Source organism: Schistocerca serialis, chromosome 1 (assembly GCF_023864345.2).
Source record: "Schistocerca serialis cubense isolate TAMUIC-IGC-003099 chromosome 1, iqSchSeri2.2, whole genome shotgun sequence".
Lineage (NCBI taxonomy): Eukaryota > Metazoa > Arthropoda > Insecta > Orthoptera > Acrididae > Schistocerca > Schistocerca serialis.
Genome location: NC_064638.1, coordinates 1,039,491,122 through 1,039,513,066, shown reverse-complemented (window position 1 = coordinate 1,039,513,066; position 21,945 = coordinate 1,039,491,122). Strand labels below are relative to the sequence as shown.

At 41.8% G+C, this 21,945-nt stretch overlaps 1 non-coding gene across 1 annotated transcript; it reads right to left on the bottom strand.

Annotated features, from left to right (window-relative positions):
- On the bottom strand, positions 1-75 carry Trnan-auu (transfer RNA asparagine (anticodon AUU)). The gene has a single exon. It is a non-coding gene; the product is annotated as a tRNA-Asn (tRNA).
- Between the last annotated feature and the right edge of the window lie 21,870 nt (positions 76-21,945).

Genomic DNA, 21,945 nt, shown 5'->3' with positions numbered 1-21,945 from the left:
TGTATCGGACCGGGATTCGAACCCAGGATCTCCTGCTTAATAGACAGGTGCGGTAACCACTGCGCCATCCGGAACATAGTGTTATCGGAACTACACGGACTACCTTGACTCGCCTGACGGCCGACCCACACTCCCATTGTGCGCCACTTATCCGCAGCCCCTGTCCATTTCCTCCATATTCGCTCTTCCGACATTCCCACCGGAGGTCGGACGTGTTTGTGCATCTGCACTGAAGATGGTGGATTCATTCCCCAGCTAGGCCTATCACATTATATGAATGAGTGGTGTCTGTTTTTTCGGACACGTGAGAAACAACAGACACCACACATTCATATAAGACGCGCTGTTGTTGAGCAACTGACTGTCCAGATGAACCGAGGTGTAGCGAACGTCCGTTCAGCGAACGATGCTGCGTGTGTGCTATGCAACTGGCGCCTGCTTCATGCACCCATGCTGACTGCTGTTAATCGGCGACGAAGGCTGGAATTTGCACGTACCAGTACCGGGAATAGGTGTCCACTGAGGGCGACAGATGTCCTTTTCGGATGAATCGTACACGTGTGCGTTGTCGCGTACGGCGTGAAACTTCCGAAAGCACACCCTGGAACAGAATTCGGAAGGGTCCAGGCCGGAGGAGAGAGCATTATGGTCTGAGGAATCTCACTATTTCGTCATTCGGGAAAGCACAGTGGATCAACACAAGGGTCCACCTATCCTCGCGGACCATGTTCACACCTACAAGCAGTCTGCTTTTCCTCTGCACGATGGCATCTACCAACAGCACAAGGCAACGTGACATACTTCTCGCAGTGCACGGCCGTGATTGGAAGAGTACTGGGACGAGTTTACTGTACTCCCCTGACTACCAAACTCCTCGGATATAAACCCAATCGAGAATCTGTGGGACTGGCTCGACCTGACTGTTCGCGCCATAGATCCTCAACCGAGATACCCAGTGCGGCTGGCCATGTCATCGAAGCCGGCACAGCTCCACATCGCTGTCGGTACCCACCAGAACCTGACTCACTCTCTGCCAGCATGTCCCGCAAAGTGCTGCGGTGCAGAAGGTGATTATTCAGCCTTTTGTCAGGAGTCTCATTAATGTGACTGGACAGTATACACTACTGGCCATTAAAATTTCTACACCAAGAAGAAATGCAGATGATAAACGGGTATTCATTGGACAAATATATTATACTAGAACTGGCATGTGATTACATTTTCACGCAATTTGGGTGCACAGATACCGAGAAATCACTAACCAGAACAACCACCTCTGGCCGTAATAACGGCTTTGATACGGCTGGGCATTGAGTCAAACAGAGCTTGGATGGCGTGTACAGGTACAGCTGCCCATGCAGCTGCAACACGATACCACAGTTCATTAAGAGTAGTGACTGGCGTATTGTGACGAGCCAGTTGCTCGCCCACCATTGACTAGACGTTTTCAGTTGGTGAGAGATCTGGAGTATATGCTCGCCAAGGCAGCAGTCGAACATTTTCTGTATCCAGAAAGGCCCGTATAGGACCTGCAACATGCGGTCGTGCATTAACCTACTTAAATGTAGTGTTTCGCAGGGGTCGAATAAAGGGTAGAGCCACGGGTCGTAACAAATCTGAAATGTAATGCCCACTGTTCAAAGTGCCGTCAATGCGAACAAGAGGTGACCGAGACGTGTAACCAATGGCACCCCATACCATGACGCCGGGTGATACGCCAATATGGCGATGACGAATACACGCTTCCAATGTGCGTTCACCGCGATGTCGCCAAACACGGATGTGACCATCATGATGCTGTAAACAGAACCTGGATTCATCCGAAAAAATGACGTTTTGCCATTCGTGCACCCAGGTTCGTCGTTGAGTACACCATCGAGGCGCTCCTGTCTGTGATGCAATATCAAGGGTAACCGCAGCCATGGTCTCCGAGCTGATAGTCCATGCTGCTGCAAACGTCGTCGAACTGTTCGTGCAGATGGTTGTTGTCTTGCAAACGTCCATATCTGTTGACTCAGAGATCGAGACGTGGTTTCACGATCCGTTACAGCCATGAGGATAAGATGCCTGTCATCTCGACTGCTAGTGATACGAGGCCGTTAGGATCCAGCACAGCGTTCCGTATTACCCTCCTGAACCCACCGATTCCATATTCTGCTAACAGTCATTGGATCTCGACCAACGCGAGCAGCAATGTCACGAAATGATAAACTGAATCGCGATAGGCTAGAATCCGACCTTTATCAAAGTCGGAAACGTGATGATACGCATTTCTCCTTCTTACACGAGGCATCACAACAACGTTTCACCAGGCAACGCCGATCAACTACTGTTTGTGTATGAGAAATCGGTTGGAAACTTTCCTCATGTCAGCACGTTGTAGGTGTCGCCACCGGCGCCAACCTTGTGTGGATGCTCTGAAAAGCTAATGATTTGCATATCACAGCATCTTCTTCCTGTCGGTTAAATTTCGCGTCTGTAGCACGTCATCTTCGTGGTGTAGCAATTTTAATGGCCAGTAGTGTGTGTACATGGTCATAATTTAGCGATTGTGCGGTATAATTATTTACCGTTCGACGATAAATAATGAGCGCCTTGTATAGCAGAAACATCCCGCTGATTTGTGGTCATGCAGATAACTATTATGTTTCAGGTAGTGTAGTTAGAGTTTTATGGTCCACTGAATTAAGTAAGTGTAGACCAGATATGGCTAATTTTAAAGATACAGTATCGGCACCAACAGATGGATTCATACCGTATAAGGTAATAAGAAACGGGACTGATCCACCACGGTACACAAAACACGTCAGAACACTGTTGCAGAAGCAACGAAAAAAGCATGCCAAATTCAGAAGACCGCAAAATCCCCAAGACTGGCTAAGTTTCACGGAAGATCGAAATTTAGTGCGGACGTCAATGCGAGATGCTTCTAATAGTTTCCACAATGAAACATTGTCTCAAAATGTGGTAGAAAACCCAAAGAAATTCTGGTCGTATGTAAGGTACACCTGTGGCAAAAAAACAGTCAATACCGTCACTGCGCGATAGCGATGGAAATGTTACCGATGATGGTTCCACTAAAGCGGAGTTACTAGATACAGTTTTCCGTAATTCCTTCACGAAAGAAAACGAAGTAAATATTCCAGAATTCGTAACCAGAACAGCTGTTAGCATGAGTGGCCTAAAAGTAGATATCTTATGTGTTGCGAATCAACCCAAATCACTTAAGAAAGGCAAGTCTTCCGGTCCGTATGGTATACCAATCAGGTGCCTTTCAGAGTACGCAGACAGAATAGCGCCATTCTTAGCAATCATATACAACCGCTCACTTGACGAAAGGTCTGTTCCTAAAGACTGGAAAGTAGCACAGGTCACACCAATATTCAAGAAAGGAAATAGGATTAATCCATTGAATTACAGATCCATATCACTGACCTCAAATTGCAGTAGGATTTTGGAGCATATATTGTACTCGAACATTATGAATCACCTTGAAGAAAATGACTTATTGATACATAACCAACACGGATTCCGAAAATATCGTTCTTGTGCAACACAGCTAGCTCTTTATTTCCATGAAGTAATTAGTGCCGTCGACAAGGGATCTCAGATCGATTCCATATTCCTAGATTTCCAGAAGACTTTTGATACCGTTCCTCACAAGCGACTATTAATCAAATTGCGTGCATGTGGAGTATCGTCTCAGTTGTGTGACTGGACTCGTGATTTCCTCTCAGAGAGGTCACAGTTCGTAGTGATAGACGGTAAATCATCGAGTAGAACAAAAGTGATATCTGGCGTTGCGCTAGGTAGTGTCATAGACCGTCTGCTGTTCCTGATTTACATAAATGGTCTAGGTGATAATCTGAACAGCCCCCCTTAGATTGTTTGCAGACTACGCTGTAATTTAACGTCTAGTAAAATCATCAGACGATCAGTTCAAAATGGTTCAAATGGCTCTGAGCACTATGGGACTTAACATCTATGGTCATCAGTCCCCTAGAACTTAGAAATACTTAAACCTAACTAACCTAAGGACATCACACAACACCCAGTCATCACGAGGCAGAGAAAATCCCTGGCCCCGCCGGGAATCGAACCCGGGAACCCGGGCGCGGGAAGCGAGAACGCTACCGCGGGACCACGAGCTGCCGATAGACGATCAATTTCAATTACAAAATGATCTAGAGGGAATTTCTGTATGGTGCGAAAAGTGGCAATTGTCACTAAACAAAGAAAAGTGCGAGGTCATCCACATGGGTACAAAAAGAAGTCCGTTAAATTCTGGGTATAGGATAAATCATACAAATCTAAGGGGTGGCAATTCGACTTAATTACCTTGGAATTACAATTACGAGCAACTTAAATTGGAATTACAATTACGAGCAACTTAAATTGGAAAGACCACATAGATAATACTGTGGGGAAGGCGAAACAAAGACTACGCTTAGTTGGTAGAACACTTGGAAGGTGCGACAAACCCACTAAAGAGACAGCCTACATTACACTTGTCCGTCCTCTACTGGAATATTGCTGCGCGGTGTGGGATGCTTACCAGGTAGGATTGACGGAGGACATCGAAAAAGTGCAAAGAATGACAGCTCATTTCGTGTTATCGCACAATAAGGGAGAGAGTGTCACTGATATGATACGCGAGTTGGGGTGGCAGGCGCTGAAACAACAGCGGTTTTCTTTGCGGCGAGATCTATTTACGAAATTTCAATCGCCAACTTTCTCTTCCGAATGTGAAAATATTTTGTTGACACCCACCTACGCAGGGATCATCATAATAAAATGAGAGAAATCAGAGCTCTAATGGAAAGATTTAGATGTTCCTTTTTCCCACGCGCCATTCGAGAGTGGAACAGTCGAGAAGTAGTATGAAAATGGTTCGATGAACCCTCTGCCAGGCACTTAAGTGCGAATTGCAGAGTAACCATGTAGATGCAGATATGAATAATTTTTGGTCCACCAATTCAGCTTCATTTCATTTTGCTTAAGTACAAATTCAACTTTCCTGTGATTTCACAAAATCGCTTAAGGTGGGTGCTGGAAAAATGTCACATCCAAATCCTTTTCTTAGCTTCGTGCTGTGAAAAAGTTCTTAATCAAAAGCACTTTGGCTCTATAAAGAGTAAGTGAAACGGAGTACAACTTTTCACATTCTACTTATTAATGGAAGGAAGAGTACAGTAAAAACCGTAGATCTTAACACCAACTAACAACACCTTAGACAATGAGTTGAGAAATGAAGTGTCTGAATTCCTCAAACTAATGACAATAAAACACAAGCAGAAGTCACGCAGTAATTATAATAAAATTGGAAAAACATTAAAGACAAATTCCTGTGAAGAAAGATGAGGCAGGCTTAGAGCTTATCTCTGCACCCATTCAACTTAGACAAGAGGGCCAAAGTAATGGATATGTCAGCAGTTGACTGGCACAGCTGAAGATGCAGTTTTCAACAAGAAGATTATACTGTCATCATAGCTGTGGAGGGAATTACCAGGACGAAAAGTGCAACAGATATGAAGAGACGAAAAAAGTAGGATAAGATGTAGCGGCATGGAGAACGCCATAAAAGCAGTGGAAAGAAAAGAAGTCTTACAAAAACATATATAAAGTACTTGACGGGATGATACCTAGACTACCAAACACTAAAAATACGTTGCTCATGATACCGTGTCAGGGCTGGTTCTTTGTTAGTTGTAGCCGTGCGTACAAACATAAACATGTGTAAGTTTGACGTTTAATAAGACAGGCAAAATACGACACATGTAAGAGAATTTCTCGTGGAACATACCTCGCCTGTTGAAACGAGAGCCACACAGATTAGTAGCCCAAAAAAGTAGGAAGGGTTTTCCATGGTGAGTCCACAGGGTAGACTACCGCCAGCCTTTGTCCTTTGGGTGCAGCCGTCTGCTGCAGGACTGACACTCACAGATCGAATCTTGGGGATATAAATGACAATCGGCGTACGGCAGATAATGAGTCTCCAACGCGCTAACTTGGAAAAGCGTGACTATGCGAAAAAAGTACTGTTCTGAATTGCTCCGTTTCGTTACTGCTTATCGTAATCCTAGTATTAAGAGTCTTCATTGATATACAACGGGCCATAATCCATCGATAATGTTCCGTCCACGAACTATGGCCTTGTCGGGGTGGGATGACTGGTTTGCCTCTGCGATATGGATAGCCTTAATGTAAGTGCAATTAATTTCGAGGGCTACCTGTGTAGAGGGCAGACGAACACGTAGTTCCTGAAGCAGCAGCAGCAGCGTTTTCAGTAGTTGCAAGTGCAACAGCCTGAATGATGTAAAATCCGCCAAAAAATGCTTCCTTTGTTGCACTCCGAGCGGCTATAGTTGTTATTTTTCCCGAGAACATACTACTTCACTGCATGACATAATTGTGTTGCTAGCCTCTTGCGTAAAATATTCCAGGAATAAGAATCCTCCATTTTAACAGAGAAATTGGTACGTTGAAGTTATATATAGTGGGTATTAGTGAAATCTCCTGCAGGAAGAAAGAGATTTCTAATAAAGTGAGTACAGGATTAACTACACAAATGCTGGATTAGGATTAATAATGAATAAAACAGGAATGTGTAGGAAAGCATGTGAGGTGCCATGAGTAACACAGTAAACGCATTAACCTAGTCAAGACAGATGCAAGGCCGACAACCACTACAGTATTACAAATTTATATGCCGAATAGCTCAACAGATTGTCGAGAGATGAGATGATGTATGATAAGATAAAACAACTTAATAAATTAACTGAGGGAGACGAAAATTTAATTGTGTTGGGAGACTAGAACAGTCGGAGAATATGTATTGGGATAAAGGGGATGGCGCCTGGTAGAATTATTCGCACAGCCCAATTTAACCATTGCTAATACTTTCAGATTCGTGAAAGAAGGCTGTAAACGTGGAAGAGCCATGAAGACGCCGGAAGGTTTCAAATAGGTTATATAATGGTAGGACGCCAGATTTTTAAAGTTCAAAAATTTCCAGATGTAAATGTCGACTTTGACCATAATTTATCAGTTGTAAAATTCAGAGTAAAATTGTAGAGAGGTAGGAAGTTTAGGAGATGGGATCTCGATAAACTGAAAGAACCTCAAGGTCTTACGACTTCAAAAAGGAGCGTTAGTAATAACTGATTGAAACAGGGGAAAAGAGTAAAGAGAAGACGAATGGGTAGCTTTCAGTGATGAAACAGTGAAGGCGACAGAGGATGAAATAGCCAGAAAGAGAGAGCCCAGAAAAAATCCTGGATAATACACGAGATATTAAATTTAATTCGTAAAAGGAGAAAACATAAAAATACAGCAAGTGAAGTAGTCAAGAAAGAATGCAGAAAAATTTAGATCGACAGAAAGTGTAAAATTGTGAAGCAGGAATTGCTTAGAAGAAAGATTAGTCTAAAAAAGCATACATGACTATAAGAAACAAAGAGGTCGCCCATAGGCAAATTAAAGACATCTTTGGAGAAAAGAGAGACCTCGATATCGGTACTAAGAAGTAATAATAAACAAAGAAGCGATGCAGAAAAGTGGAAGGAATATGTGAAAGGGCCGTACAAAGGAAACGAAGTAACGTTATGGAAAGTGAAGCAAGTAGATGAAGATGAGAGGGGATGTATGATACTGCAAGAAGAATTTTATGGAGCGCTAAAAGACGTAAATCGAAACAAGATACCTGAAGTAGACGGCGTTCTCTCAGAATCGTTGAGTCACCGTGAAATTCCCTCAGCATCAAAAAAGTTGTAATAATTTCAACCACAAGGGAGGCAGTGCTGACAGGTGCGGATAAAAAAACCTATCAGTTTAATAAGCCGTTCTGCAAAATACTGACATGAACTGTTTTCAGAAAAATGGAAAATGCTAATAGAGGTCGATCTGTGAAATCAGTTTGGAAACATAGAAACACACAAGGCAATGCTAATCTCAGCAGATAGACATTGGAAAGGCAAACCTGCATTTATGGCATTTCTGGATTTGGAAAAAAGCTTTTGACTGAAATGCACTCTTTCAGATTCTAGTGGCAGCAGAGAAACAAGAGCGCACATATGAGTCGAAGAACATGAACTACGATGAGAGTGACAAAGGGTTGTAGCCTTTCCCCGATGTTATTAATTCTGTACACTGAACAAGCTAACCAGGAAATAAAGAAGAAATTTGTATATGGTATGAAAGTTTAAGGAAAAGAACGCTTTTTCTTTATTTGTCAATTACATTGTAATTCTATGAGAGACGCAAAATACTTGGAATATGAGTTGAACGGAATCAAAAATAGTAAAACAAGTGTAATGCGATGTAGAGGAGTACAGTCAGGTGATGCTGAGAGAACTGGATTAGCAAATGAGGCACTAAAAGTAGATGATGATTTTTGCTGTTTGGCTCCTCTGTTAATCCAGTCTAGTAAGACCCCCACACTAACAAAAACTGTCCAAGACTCTGTTGAATAACGGTTTTATTGCTACATCCACCTTGACTGAGTTGTAGTTCCTTTGGATTCTCCAACGAACCTCCCTAGCGTCTGTGTTACCTACAATCTGTTTTACGTGATCATATAACTTTACTACATTCCAAACGCATACGCTGATATATTGAACGGTTTTTGCCGTTTCCTGTGGCTTATCGCCAATAATATAATGTAAAAGTAACGGAACTTTCGGTCACTTTATGTATGATACATTACGTTTTTACGGTGAGGTTTGGCTGCAAATATCTGTATGTCTTCCTCAAAGTTGCTGCTGTTTTATGTTGACCTCATATAACCTGGAGCAGTTTCACATATCGTAATTCTGCTTTTGTGGAGATGGGTTGAAATAAAGTTCTCACTAAGCGGCCAACATATTCTTGTAGTATCTCTAATAATGACAGAGATATTCGAGTTAGTTCTTTCCTTCGAAAGGAACTACAGTAGTTAATGGAATTATGTTGTGGATGGGGCACCGTGACACAGAGAAAATTCAGGACATTGTGTTCCACTAAAAGTTTCAAAGCATGCGCCTGACAGATTTTTAAGCTAAGCCATTTTAACAATTTTAAAGTATTGGACTGTACAGTTTTTATAATGGCAATAGGCCCTTTTCCCTCGAGAAACTTTTTTAAATATAATTGACTTTGTAAAGTTCTGGCTTAGTCAGCCATCATATTAGGCTCCACGAAGCTGTTCCCAGAGCAATGGAGATGCAAGAAGTATATAGATGACGAAATGTGGTGTGGGGTACCTGTGACAGATGTTAGATTCAGTACCATTCCCGTGAGAAAGACCACCTGCATAATGCTACTGCTCTGTGATTGGCTGCCGTGTTCGGGGCAAGGGCACCAAAACGTTAAAATATAGTTATTATTATTAGTTAAACTACTCATTGGAATGACTTCGCTTTTTAATATAAATATCTCTCAGCAGCTGACTATCAATCAGTCATTTTAGAATTATTAAAAACAATTTAAATCAAAAACAAAAGACTGACGAAATTGCAGACGAAGCACTTCGGAAGCGTTCGGGTCACGCCTTTTCTGGTGTGGCGCGCGAAGTGTTTCGGACTGTTCGTCACTCTGGATTAGGCAGCCGAGAAGAACAGACATGTTGTCTATCGTAGAATGTGTTTCCAATTTTTAATCAAGTTGCTGTTCGTCACTCTGGATTATGCAGTCGAGAAGAACAGACATGTTATCTGTCGCAGGATGTGTTTCCAATTTTTATTTAATTTCCTGTTCGTCTCTCTGGATAGGCAGTGGAGAAGAACAGACTTTTGTCTATCGTAGGATGTGTTTGCCAGTATTTAGTATTAAAAGATTCACTCCAGTAGTCATGAGGCACAGAGACGTGCCACAAATAGTGTAAAGATGTATTTTTGCAAACATTGTGTTTGATCATGTACTTTGCTGTATCAGAAGCTGTTGTGTTAAGATCATGTAGTCTTCTCGTGTGGCTATATTAAAATACGCGAGTGGCATCCCAAAGAAGTGATACATTATTTCAGAACAGAACCTCGCTAAAAGTCAGTTTCAGCCTCAAGATACAGAACCTACGACCTGCGTGCTGTTTTCTGCGCTGGGGACATCAACTTGAAGACAGCAGGTTATTGAACTATAACAGAACCTTCGTATTCCACACATTGCAGTGGAAGCAACTAGAAGCCTCACGTGTACTGACTGCACAGAACAAATGTGCTCTGTGAGACGTCACCTGCAGTAATGCAGAGGAGGTAAAGGACGATGATCGTTATTAACACCAACAGTCAATTCACTCTTCCTTTCTTGCCGTAACTTCTACTGTTTTCATCATTTGAAGTTGCTTTTCTACAGCATAAAGTAAGTCTTCTATCATTTCTGCACTTCTGATATACATATATAAGCTTTATTTCTCATCTCCTGTTATACCAAAAAAAAAAAAAAAACCACAAATACCTGTATGCCCATCACATTATGTATTAACATTTGGCAGTTTCAGATGCAACTTCTCCTTCTCCATGACAACGGAGGGCCTAACACAAGTCTGCGCAATCGGGAGGAGATCACAAAACTTCATTGGGCTCTTCTCACTCTTCCTGCATCCCGGACCTCGCACTCTCCGGCTTCCATCTGTTTGGTCCAATGAAGTTCACACTCTGCGGGGAGAAGTATGTGGATGATGGGGAGGTTATTGATGATGGTGGGGTGGTAATGGAAGCAGCAAGGCGTTGGCCCCAACATCAACCAGCTTAGAGTGGTACCATGAGGGCATACATGCCTTCCCAGTAAGGTGGTGTATAGCCGTCGCACTGAAAGCAGATGATGTTGAAAAATGGGGTTTTGTACCCAACAGAGTGAGAAATAATGTGATGTACTGGAATCCTAGAAAAAAACTGGTTTCAGAAAAAACGTGACACTAGTTAATGAACGTCCCTCATAACCTGTCTCGCGGGCTGCACATCGCTGAGACGGTGTACTACGTGAGCGAACAGTTGCGAACGTGGCGCGACGCTGCGACTTCGCGAAGATATCAAACTTTCTTGATCAGTGCTGTTCAAGAATGTTGTTCACATCTACATCCATACTCTTCAATCTATTGTGAAGTGCATCACAGAGGGTACGTTCCATTGTACCATTTATTAGGGATTTTGCGTTCCACTCTCGTATTTCGTGCAGGGTAGCTTTATCTGCTGACTTCCAATATCAGGCAAGCATATACAAGCCAATCGGAGGGGGTGCTAAGTTCATACGCAACTATTTTTAACTGTTATCTGTCCTGGGAATGGAAGTTAATCAGTAGTATATTCGGTATTTTGACAACCATGTGGTGAATCTAGCATCGTTACATCACAACTGAAGTAGCACGTTAAAACCAATTACGACTCGACAAACTACAATCAGTCTTTGATCAAAGGGGATGCTTATGCAGTATCTGTATTGTTCCAAAGGGCGTGGGAGTTCTGAATACGATAACAGGCGATTATACCTAGTACGTGGCATCCGTACCTCCGCCTAAAGACCATTTCACTAGCGATGTTGTGGAGAGCAGTTGGCCAGCTGATATCATTACATACAGTTATAAAGCATATTGAATATTACAAATAAACAAAAGATGTTGATGCAAAATGAAATAATTAAAATACGTAGTCATTTAGCGATTACCTCTTGTGACATAACAACAAACAGATTTTGATTAAAGCCAAGTAGCGCACATAGGATATCGTAAATATTAAATTAACGTGTGCAATGCCACATTTTGCTTCTTTGACGAGATACTGGTAGGAAACTAGAATCTGGGAGTAGTAGGGTACTGAGAGTAAACAAAATAATTTTGAAAAATTATTTATTTACCACAGAGGCCTATCTTTCAAGTATCAAAACAAGTAAAATAGGTTGGCCAGAATGTTCAAACTTTTGATTAAAGGAATCGGCATACTGGAAACAGATCTTTGGATTCTGATAAATCTAAAATAATTTGAGAACGATTTTAGCATTTGTACCTGTAGTAAACATTAACGGATAGCTGATATTTGAAGTGCTTGAATCAGACTGTAAAACTATAAATAAAAATAATTTTCAAAGACAACAAATTGCACATGTCTGTGAAACAGACGAAACAGTACGTTCAAAACTTGCCAAAGCAAATGAGTGAAATTCTTAAACGTTTTTAAAGGAGGACATTCTGTACACGTTTGTGAAGCAAGGTAGAATGTTTTGTGTACAACACTAAAACAAACGTGTAATACAGTCACACGTTTAAAAAGAGAACAAACATACACGTCTCTGAAGCAGACGGAACAGAATGTTGGTTAAAATATTTTAAAGCAAACTAAGTTGCACTTGCCCGTGAAGCGGGCGGAGCAAAGAACTGTAATTATTAACAAGAGCTTTACTTTCAGTAATCCAGGCAGTTGTTCGATTGAGAACAGATTCTAGAACTACAGAACACGATTTAGATTTACATCGCACGCAAATGACAAACACCGCACGGGCCCTTTAGACACAACAGTGACATGAGAACATGCAACAGAAGCTTTTTTCCACATTTACTAATCCAGAACTTAAATTCAGTGAAGATGATTTTTAAATTACAAAATACATGCACTAATGGCACAAATTTCAGTGAAACAAAATTCTGACTTGCTGTAAATAGACAGAAGAGACTGCTACACTAGATTACAAACTTGCGAATTACGAAAAGGTCCTACTGCCTGCTTTCGTGAATAAAGTACAGAACCAGTACGTTTTACAAAATACACACTCAGAAAGGAAATCAGATAGCACGTAAAAGATTGCAAAGGCCTCCTCCTAAACGATACGGAAAAACAGAGCATAAGTGATAAAATGGAGAACAAGTGCTTAACTTCAGGAATACAAAGTACTTAAATTTACAAATGCAACCGACAGTGAGTTTTGTTTTCAGTCAGTTGCAGCAGACACACAGGCTAAGATCAGAGATGGTACTTGTTGCCCACATTATATTTTACTGTACAGAAGCTGTTTGTGACATTTTGCACCATATTGTATGAATAATTACAGTTAATAGCAAGGTGTGCGGTTTGAGAACGGGCGTGCCAGCCTGAAACCGGTAACCACTGCAAGCAGAATTTTACATCTATGCACATAAAAAAATATCCAGTTTTCTTAACACATTAACGCCCACCAAATATGGAGCTCACCATGGTTCCCGCATTAGGCCGAAGTCAATCATGGACGATGACGGTAGCCACATCCACCAGCCAAGGCCGCAGGGAACTCGCTAAAACGAACTGCAGTGTGTGGCGTCGTCGCCTCAAAGACAGAGTAAGTCTCAGCTTTTCAGTAGGCAAAGGCATGGTTCACAAAGTAAACACCAGCAGCATAAAGAAAGGAGAAAACCTGCAGGAAACCATGGCACAAGCCACGATTCCTAAATGACTCCATCCAGCCGCCAACTCGCCACTGGCCACCAGCAGGGATGGGGGGGGGGGGGGGGGGGGGCTGAGTAGACAGCCAAGTTACGAGATTTTCACGTGCTTAAGTCATCCTCATGTTGCTGCAAAAGGGGCATCATAGGAGACACCCAAGAAGCCATTACTTAGCAACACATCCAAAGCCGTTTAAAGAGTACCAGAATCAGCACTGTGGCGTGTGCATGGTTCAAAATGTACATTTTTCCATCAAACTGAACTATAGTTACTTCCATATTTCGATAGCTAAAAAAGTTTAGAGTGCTAATCGTATGGCAAAATACGAACCTCTTTACATGTTGACATTTGAAAAAAAACTTTCTTCGATACGTTGAACCACTTATGACATATGACATATGTTACTACCACATGATTCATGTTGCACACGGTCAGACCTGGGTCCATTCCCTGTGACCGTCGTGTAGACTTGAGAGCAGGGATGGATACAATTACGACATGTACATTTCTTATACAGCAATGTATCACCTAAAATGAACCATATGCAAAGTCTAAGCCATATGCCTTTACCTCCGAAAACTCTTAAAATTTCATGTAGTGCATTCCTTAATTTAATCCAGCATAGTAACAATGACGAATAATTGAAAGGAATTCTATTCTTCTTCAAGCTAAGGTAAGAGGCACCCCTAAAACGTAGAAGAATTAAATTTTTTCACAAAATAATTTTCTTAAAATTTGACGACAAGTATTCCATAGCAGCCGGCGCGTCGTGTCAAGTGCTTCGCCGAACGCTGTCACATTGCACATGCAGAACAAAGTAACATCACACCGCTTCACATCGAACTGCTTGGATTTTCACGCGACTGTACGGCTGGTCCCGGCGGTGGTTCGAGTCCTCCCTCGGGCATGAGTGTGTGTTTTTGTCCTTAGGATAATTTAAGTTAAGTAGTGTGTAAGCTTAGGGGCTGATGACCTTAGGTTAAGTCCCATAAGATTTCACACACATTCGAACATTTAATTTTGATTTTCGCGCCGTTCTGCAGCGGGGCGTGTTCGCATTAGATCACTCATGTAGGACGAGTTGCGTTTCAGCACATCTTCAACAACACACAGTCTGCCGTAAGTTTTGCTCAGCACCATCGACAGGTGAAAATCGACTGGGATGTTGATGCGAGGTACGTTGTTGCTCACAGACTTCCTCCCAAGGCTCTGTTGCAGCAAGAGTCACTTTATATGATCACAGTAGTTCACTTTCTATGGAAATGAAAGATGGCTTCATTAACAGCACCACACACTGCTGTGCGTTGTGACCCCTCTTACTGATTCTCCTTGCAGAGTACGAGACTGACAATTCTAAGTACAAACACAAATCGTTTGTTTCCACAAGCAATCCCGTAGCCTGTAGCTAAGCAATTTCTCCGCAACACCCTTTCTTCCAAAAGTGCTAATCTCCCAAAGTATGCAGGAAATCTCTTATGAAGTTTGGAAGGTAGGCGGAGAGGTACTGGCAGAGTAAAGCTCTGAGGGGAGGAAATCATTTGAGCATTTGTCTGTGAAAGGCAAAAGGTTCTGGGTTTGAACCTAGTCTTGCATGCAGTTTTAATCTGCCAGTCTGTCAAATAGTTTCGTGAATCACATGTCAGATGCTGTAGTCTACAAGTTGGCTTACCTTCACAATTTTCGACGTATCATGTTTTCAGTTACGGTGATTAATGTGAATTTTCTTTATTATATAGAAATCAGTGTACGGAGTTTAAATTTTTAATCCAGTCCTGCATTTATTGATAATATACTCTTATGCCTACGTGTAAAATTAGCTGAACAGTAGAAGTACAAATATGTTCGAAGTAATTTAGGCAGCACCAACAGTGCAAATGTTTTGAAAGAAAACATACTCTTGCGCCCTCAACAGTGAGTGCTGGTTTCACGTGCTGAAGCGAGGAAAGTCTGCATTTGCAACTACATCTACATACATACTCCACAAACCACAGTACAATGCACGGTGGAGGATACCATGTACCACTACTGGATTTCCTGTTCTGCTCCATTCGCAAATACAGCGAGTGCAAAATGACTTTCTATAAACGTACGTGCCTTAATTTCTCACATCTTATCTCTGTGGTACTTACACGAAATGTACGTCGACGGCAGTAGCATTGATCAGCTGTCGGCCTCAGATGCCGGTTCCCTAAATTTCCTCAGTAGTGTCTTGCGAAAAGAGCGTCGTCTTTCCTCTGGGAATTCCCACTTCAGTTCATGAAGCATTTCCATAATACCAGCATGCTGTTTAAACCTACCGTTAACAAATATAGCAGCATGCTTCTAAACTGATTCGATGTCTACTACAGCTACATCTATACGAATGCTCTGCAATCCACAATTGTCAGGCAAAAGGTTCATCGAACCACCTTTCAGCTATTTCTCTACAGTTCCACTCTCGAACAGCGGGCGGGAAAAACGCACACTTAAATCTTCGCGTGCGAGCTTTGATTCTCTTATTTTATTGTGCATTTCAAATTCTAAAGGTGGCAGAGGTAAAATACAGGGATCGAAAGGCTATTTACAATTTGTACAGAAACCAGATGGCAGTTATAAGAGTCGAAGGCCATGAAAGGGGAGCAGTGGTTGGGAATGGAGTGAAACAGGGTTGTAGCCTCTCCCCGATGTTATTCAGTCTGTATTTTGAGCAAGCAGTAAAGGAAACAAAAGAAAAATTCGGAGTACGTATTAAAATCCATGGAGAAGAAATAAAAACTTTGAGGTTCGCCGATGACATTGTAATTCTGTCAGAGACAGCAAAGGACTTGAAAGAACAGTTTAACGGAAGGGACAGTGTCTTGAGAGGAGGATATAAGATGAACATCAACAACAACAAAACGGGGATAATGGAATGTAGTCGAATTAAGTCGGGTGATGCTGAGGGAATTAGATTAGGAAATGAGACGCTTAAAGTAGTAAAGGAGTTTTGCTATTTGGGGAGCAAAGTAACCGATGATGGTCGAAGTAGAGAGGATATAAAATGCAAGCGTTTCTGAAGAAGAGAAATTTGTTAACATAGACTATAGATTTAAGTGTCAGGAAGTCGTTTCTGAAATTATTTGTACGAAAGTGAAACATGGACGATAAATAGTTTGGACAAGAAGAGGATAGAAGTTTTCTAAATGTGGTGCTACAGAAGAATGCTGAAGATTAGATGGGTAGATCACATAACTAATGAGGAGGTATTGAATAGAATTGGGGAGGAGTTTGTGGCACAACATGACTAGAAGAAGAGATCGGTTGGTAGTACACGTTCTGAGGCATCAAGGGATCACCAATTTAGTATTGGAGGGCAGCGTGGAGGGTAAAAATAGTAAGGGAGACTAAGAGATGAATACACTAAGCAGATTCAGAAGGATGTAGGTTGCAGTAAGTATTGGGAGATGAAGAAGCTTGCACAGGATAGAGTAGCATGGAGAGCTGCGTCAAACCAGTCTCAGGACTGAAGACCACGACAACAACAACATTTTATTGTGATGATCATTTCTTCCTATGTAGGTGGACGCCGGCGAAATACGTTTATACTCTGAGGAGAAAGTTCCTGATTTCGTTCAGAACATCCCGTTGCAACGAAAGACGCCTTTGTTTAATGATTGCCACCCCATATTCGTGGCGCTGTCTTCCTTATTTTGGGGTGATACAAAACGAGCTGCCCTTCTCCGAACTTTTTCTATGTCCTCCGTCAATCCTATCTGATGCGGATCCCACATCGCAGACCAATACTCCAGAAGAGGGCGGACAAGCATACTGTAAACAGTCTCCTTTATCTTTTAACCCGAATAAATAGGGATCCCAAACATTCAGTAAGTACTCAATAATAGGTCTCACAAACACTCGGTACGCCATCTCCTTTATAGATGAGCTGCATTTTCTCAAAATTCTCCCCATAAAACGAAATCGAGCATATGCCTTTCCTACCAACACCCAGAAGTGCTCTTTCCATTTCACATCGGTTTGCAACACTACGGCTGTGTATTTAATAGATGTGACTCTCTCAAGTAGGACACTGCTACTGCTGTATTCGAACGTTACAGGATTGTTTTCCTACTCACTTACATTTTTCTACATTTAGAGCTAGCTGCCATTCATCACACCAACTCGACATTCTGTCTAGGTCACCTTGTCTCCTCCTACAATCACTCAACGACGTCACATTCCCGTACATCACAATGTCATCAGCAAACAGCTGGAAACTGCTATTCACCCTGTCCGTCAGATCATTTACGTATATACAGAATAACAGCTGTCCCACCACACTTCCTGGGGCACTCATGACGACACCCTTGTTCTAATGAGCACTGGTCGTCGAGGAAACATGCTGGATTCTGCTACTTAAAAAGTCTTCGAGCTACAGACTTGTTTGGGAACCTGATATGTATGCTCTCTAGAGGGGCACCGTATCAAACACTTTCAGGCAGTCTAGGAATATGGAATCTGACTTTTGCCTTCCATCCATGGTTTGTAGGACGTCATGTGAGAAAAGAGCAAGCTGAGTTTCGCACGAGGGAAGCTTTTTAACTCCTCAGTGATCTGTGGACAGAAGCTTTTCTGGTTATTAAAAGCACACATTATACATAACTTGTGTATATGTATTAAAATCAACTAGTTTGTTTCTTATCATACTGAATGATGGAAAAACACAGAAAATACACAGCTGCAGTGCAGAACACGTAATTTTAGCTGTATTAGGTACAGTTATATGAGTACTAGAGAAATAAGAACATGGTACATGAGGAACTGATTGGAGTACCCGTAACAGTTCAAAATGGTTCAAATGGCTCTGAGCACTGTGGGACTTAACTTCTGAGGTCATCAGTCCCCTAGAACTTAGAACTACTTAAGCCTAACTAACCTAAAGACATCACACGCATCCATATCCGAAGAAGGATTCGAACCTGCGACCGTAGCGGTCGCACGGTTCCAGACTGCAGCGCCTAGAACCGCTCGGCCACCCCGGCCGGCCCGTAACAGTCATACCAACTCAGTTCGACTCGATTCTGATTCAGGTAAGAGCCGTAGTTGCTGCCAAAATAAAACTCTTATTTGCTGTCCTTCCTGAAGTTGTAACTTCAATAGCTAGCTGTGTGTATGAAACAGTGTATATGAAACAGCAAATATTAACTGCGCTGTTGTGTTTTTCGAATCACTGTTTGCCCCCACAGAAGTACGCAGGGTTTTCTTTATAACAGTGACAAAGGAAATTGTTTGAGAAAGGCTTCACTGAAATTGCATGAGTGGAATGTTATTAGAATAGAATATTGTGTGTCTATTGAATCTCTCGACGTCCTTCCATGCCCCTCTCTCGGTTTACCACGGGATTACAATGCGGTCTGTATCTGCTGCGAAATTCCTTCTCGAATGATTCTGTTATAAAATAGCATAGTGTTGTTTACGACTTCGATAATTTCCTCTTTACATTCAGGGTGGCGACTGTAGATGCATTATTACGAAAGCGAACGTAGCGGAACGAGTTTGAATCTAATTCAATGTTGCTCGTTCGCGCTGCACTCGCTTCTTAATTGGAATTGCAGACGTATTGTTCCCCTGGCGGGTCTACATGGAAAGCCCGACCAACTGCGCGGTATTTGAGCGCCAGCCGAGTCTGCTCTTCGTACAATCAGAGACTGTTGTCTTTGTTCTTAACGGAATATACCTGCATATCACATAGACGCTTCCGCCAATTCCATCAGAAATCATGTTTGAGAATTTGCTTAAAGAAATTAACTGCTAGAAAGACTGAACATTTAACAAGGCACGACGGAGGCAAGCCGTAAAAGATGTAGTCTGTGAGCCTTCTCCATTTGAGTTTCTAAAATTTGTTCAGTGAAGAAAACAACGAAAGGAATGCATTTTTACAAATTCTCTGGAGTCTGAAGGTTTTAACTAGCAACAAAATCATATCAGTTTGTAAGTACAACGTAGGTATTTTCCACTAGCGTTAAGAAATTGGTGTGTTATACTCATCACTTTCTTGAAGGTTACAGTTTCGAAATTATCGATTTCAGTAGTTACTATGAAAAAGTAAATGCGGAAACAAAAGAGTTTGTTTAAGATTGGAATAACAATAGATAGAAACGGTAATATCTCGAAGTACATCTTCAACATGCCTTACTTAAAGCGAACTATCATAAACTTCCTGAATTGTTAATGTATCAAAACTATGTTTCCATTAAATACTAATTTACTCGATATGATTAACGTTTGTATGGATGGATTAATAGACCCAAACAAGTACTGTAATGGCATAGTATATTGTCATCATCAGTGTGGGGATGTTTGAATACATAAATGGACTTATGTCACACTGGCCAGTATTCTCAAAGAAGAGATTCACAACGAAGTTTTTATGCTGATTTATTAACTTCAGATAGAATCATTATACTACTATTTTATAGATTTGTTAGTCTGAGCCGGCCGGTGTGGCCGAGCGGTTCTAGGCACTTCAGTCTGGAACCGCGCAACTGCTGCGGCCGCGGGTTCGAATCCTGCAATCCTGCCTCAGGCATGGATGTGTGTGATGTCCTTAGGTTAGTTAGGTTTAATTAGTTCTAAGTTCTAGGGGACTGATGACCTGAGCTGTTAGGTCCCACAGTGCTCAGAGCCATTTGAACCATTTTGTTAGTCTGAAGACAAGGAGAACAGTCAATATAATTCACTTAATGTGGATACATGTTTACCGTCTTGGGAAACCTAGTGCGGTGGCACTGAGGCAAGACACTCGACTCGTCTTCGGGAGGGCACCTGTTCCAATCAGCAGGCTTCCATTGGTTTCCCTATGAGGGCTTTCAGAAAAAAGAAACTGAATTGGTGGTGTTGGTGGCCCTCAACTACGTACCCTCCGACTCAGAGCCGCAATCTTAAAAGTTTTGGCTGCTTTCGTTGTCTAGGGGCTGGGATACGTAGTTGCCGCATTACAGGCCAAATACTGCTGACTCTACAGTATACGATAAGAATACACACATGAATCGAATGGTGGAAGGTTTCTATCACTCGGCAGTTGCGAATTATGAATGTAACATATAAATTTTAATAATGAAAGATTGCAACTGAGTAAAATCTGCAGGTACTATCTTAACGACTTTGAAAGATGAGTACAATAGTAGAAGTACTTTTGAGAATGAGGTATATTTCTGAAAAACACTTATTGGTGTCGATGGTCCAGCAATTAAATAAAATATAAGTTGAATAATAGGCAAACAATAGATTCCTACTGCATGTAATTAGTTATGAACGACAACATAGCTCGCGAGACATTCACTTCTAAACGCATACTACATCTTCACTGTAAAAACCTCGGAAATCTCACAAGTTCTCAAGTCCGCACGCCGAAGTATTTCTATCTCTCGCGACCACACGCAAACCGCTCCACACTCCCCGTCTCTCTAGCGACCGTGCGTCCCTCGCGCCGTACTGTCCCAGACTTCCGTGTCCTGTGCCATACTGTCCAGAACTTCCACTTCCATCGAGTCTCCCCATTCACGAGCGCTGTGATTGGCTAGAGCAGCCGGCCGGAGTGGCCGAGCGGTTCTAGGCGCTTCAGTCTAGAACCGCGTGACCGCTACAGTCGCAGGTTCGAATCCTGCCTCGGTCATGGATGTGTGTGATGTCCTTAGGTTAGTTAGGTTTAAGTGGTTCTAAGTTCTAGGGGACTGATGACCTCAGATGTTAAGTCCCACAGTGCTCAGAGCCACTGGCTAGAGCGCTCTCGCCATGTCTTCAAGCCAACGCACACTTACAAACATAAAACACTTTCGAAATACTGGATTTACATTTAAATATCTTGAAATTAAATAAATATTCCTACGGCTGGACCATAAACACGCTCTAACACACATTATAAAATACATAAACAAATTAAATAAACATATATCAAAGTCCTTGTAAATAACTAGCAGCAGGAAAAGGCAGTTTTATTTACAAAACAAGTATTTACATGCTTGCTGCGGAGGACGGCCACACAGACAAACTTGTTATATATCAAAGGAATAGCAAGCAAAAGTAGGCCAGTAGCCTAATGTCTCCGTGCTTTCTAAAACACAGTAAATATTTAACCAATTTCGTCATGAATAGGATATATCGGATATAAACAAAGACATAGACGAATAAGTATATTTATAAGTGTCCTGCTACCGTTTTTTCGTGTAACTGTGAAGTACTTATGGCCTGACGCGGTCGATAGTAATTGGCCATTTTGACCTCCAATAACTCATGTACTATTGAAGTTAATGCCTGTAATTCATACCAATTTAGGTTAACACTAATAGCTTTGTAAAGACATGTCTGTCGACGAAATCGGATGAAGGGTTTATATTTTGGAAATTCGTTGCTGGGTGTTACTTGTATAATTTACAGTCAGATACTAAACTTTAAACTAATAAAGATATTGAAACTCTGATTACACCATCAGAATCGTCGTGTAAATAATGGTAATGTACATGTTTCTTTTTGAGGTATCATCATTCATCTGGCTACTATTAATTTCTATACAAACTGTGAAATGTCTGCCATTAAGGTTCCACAAAGTCTGCCA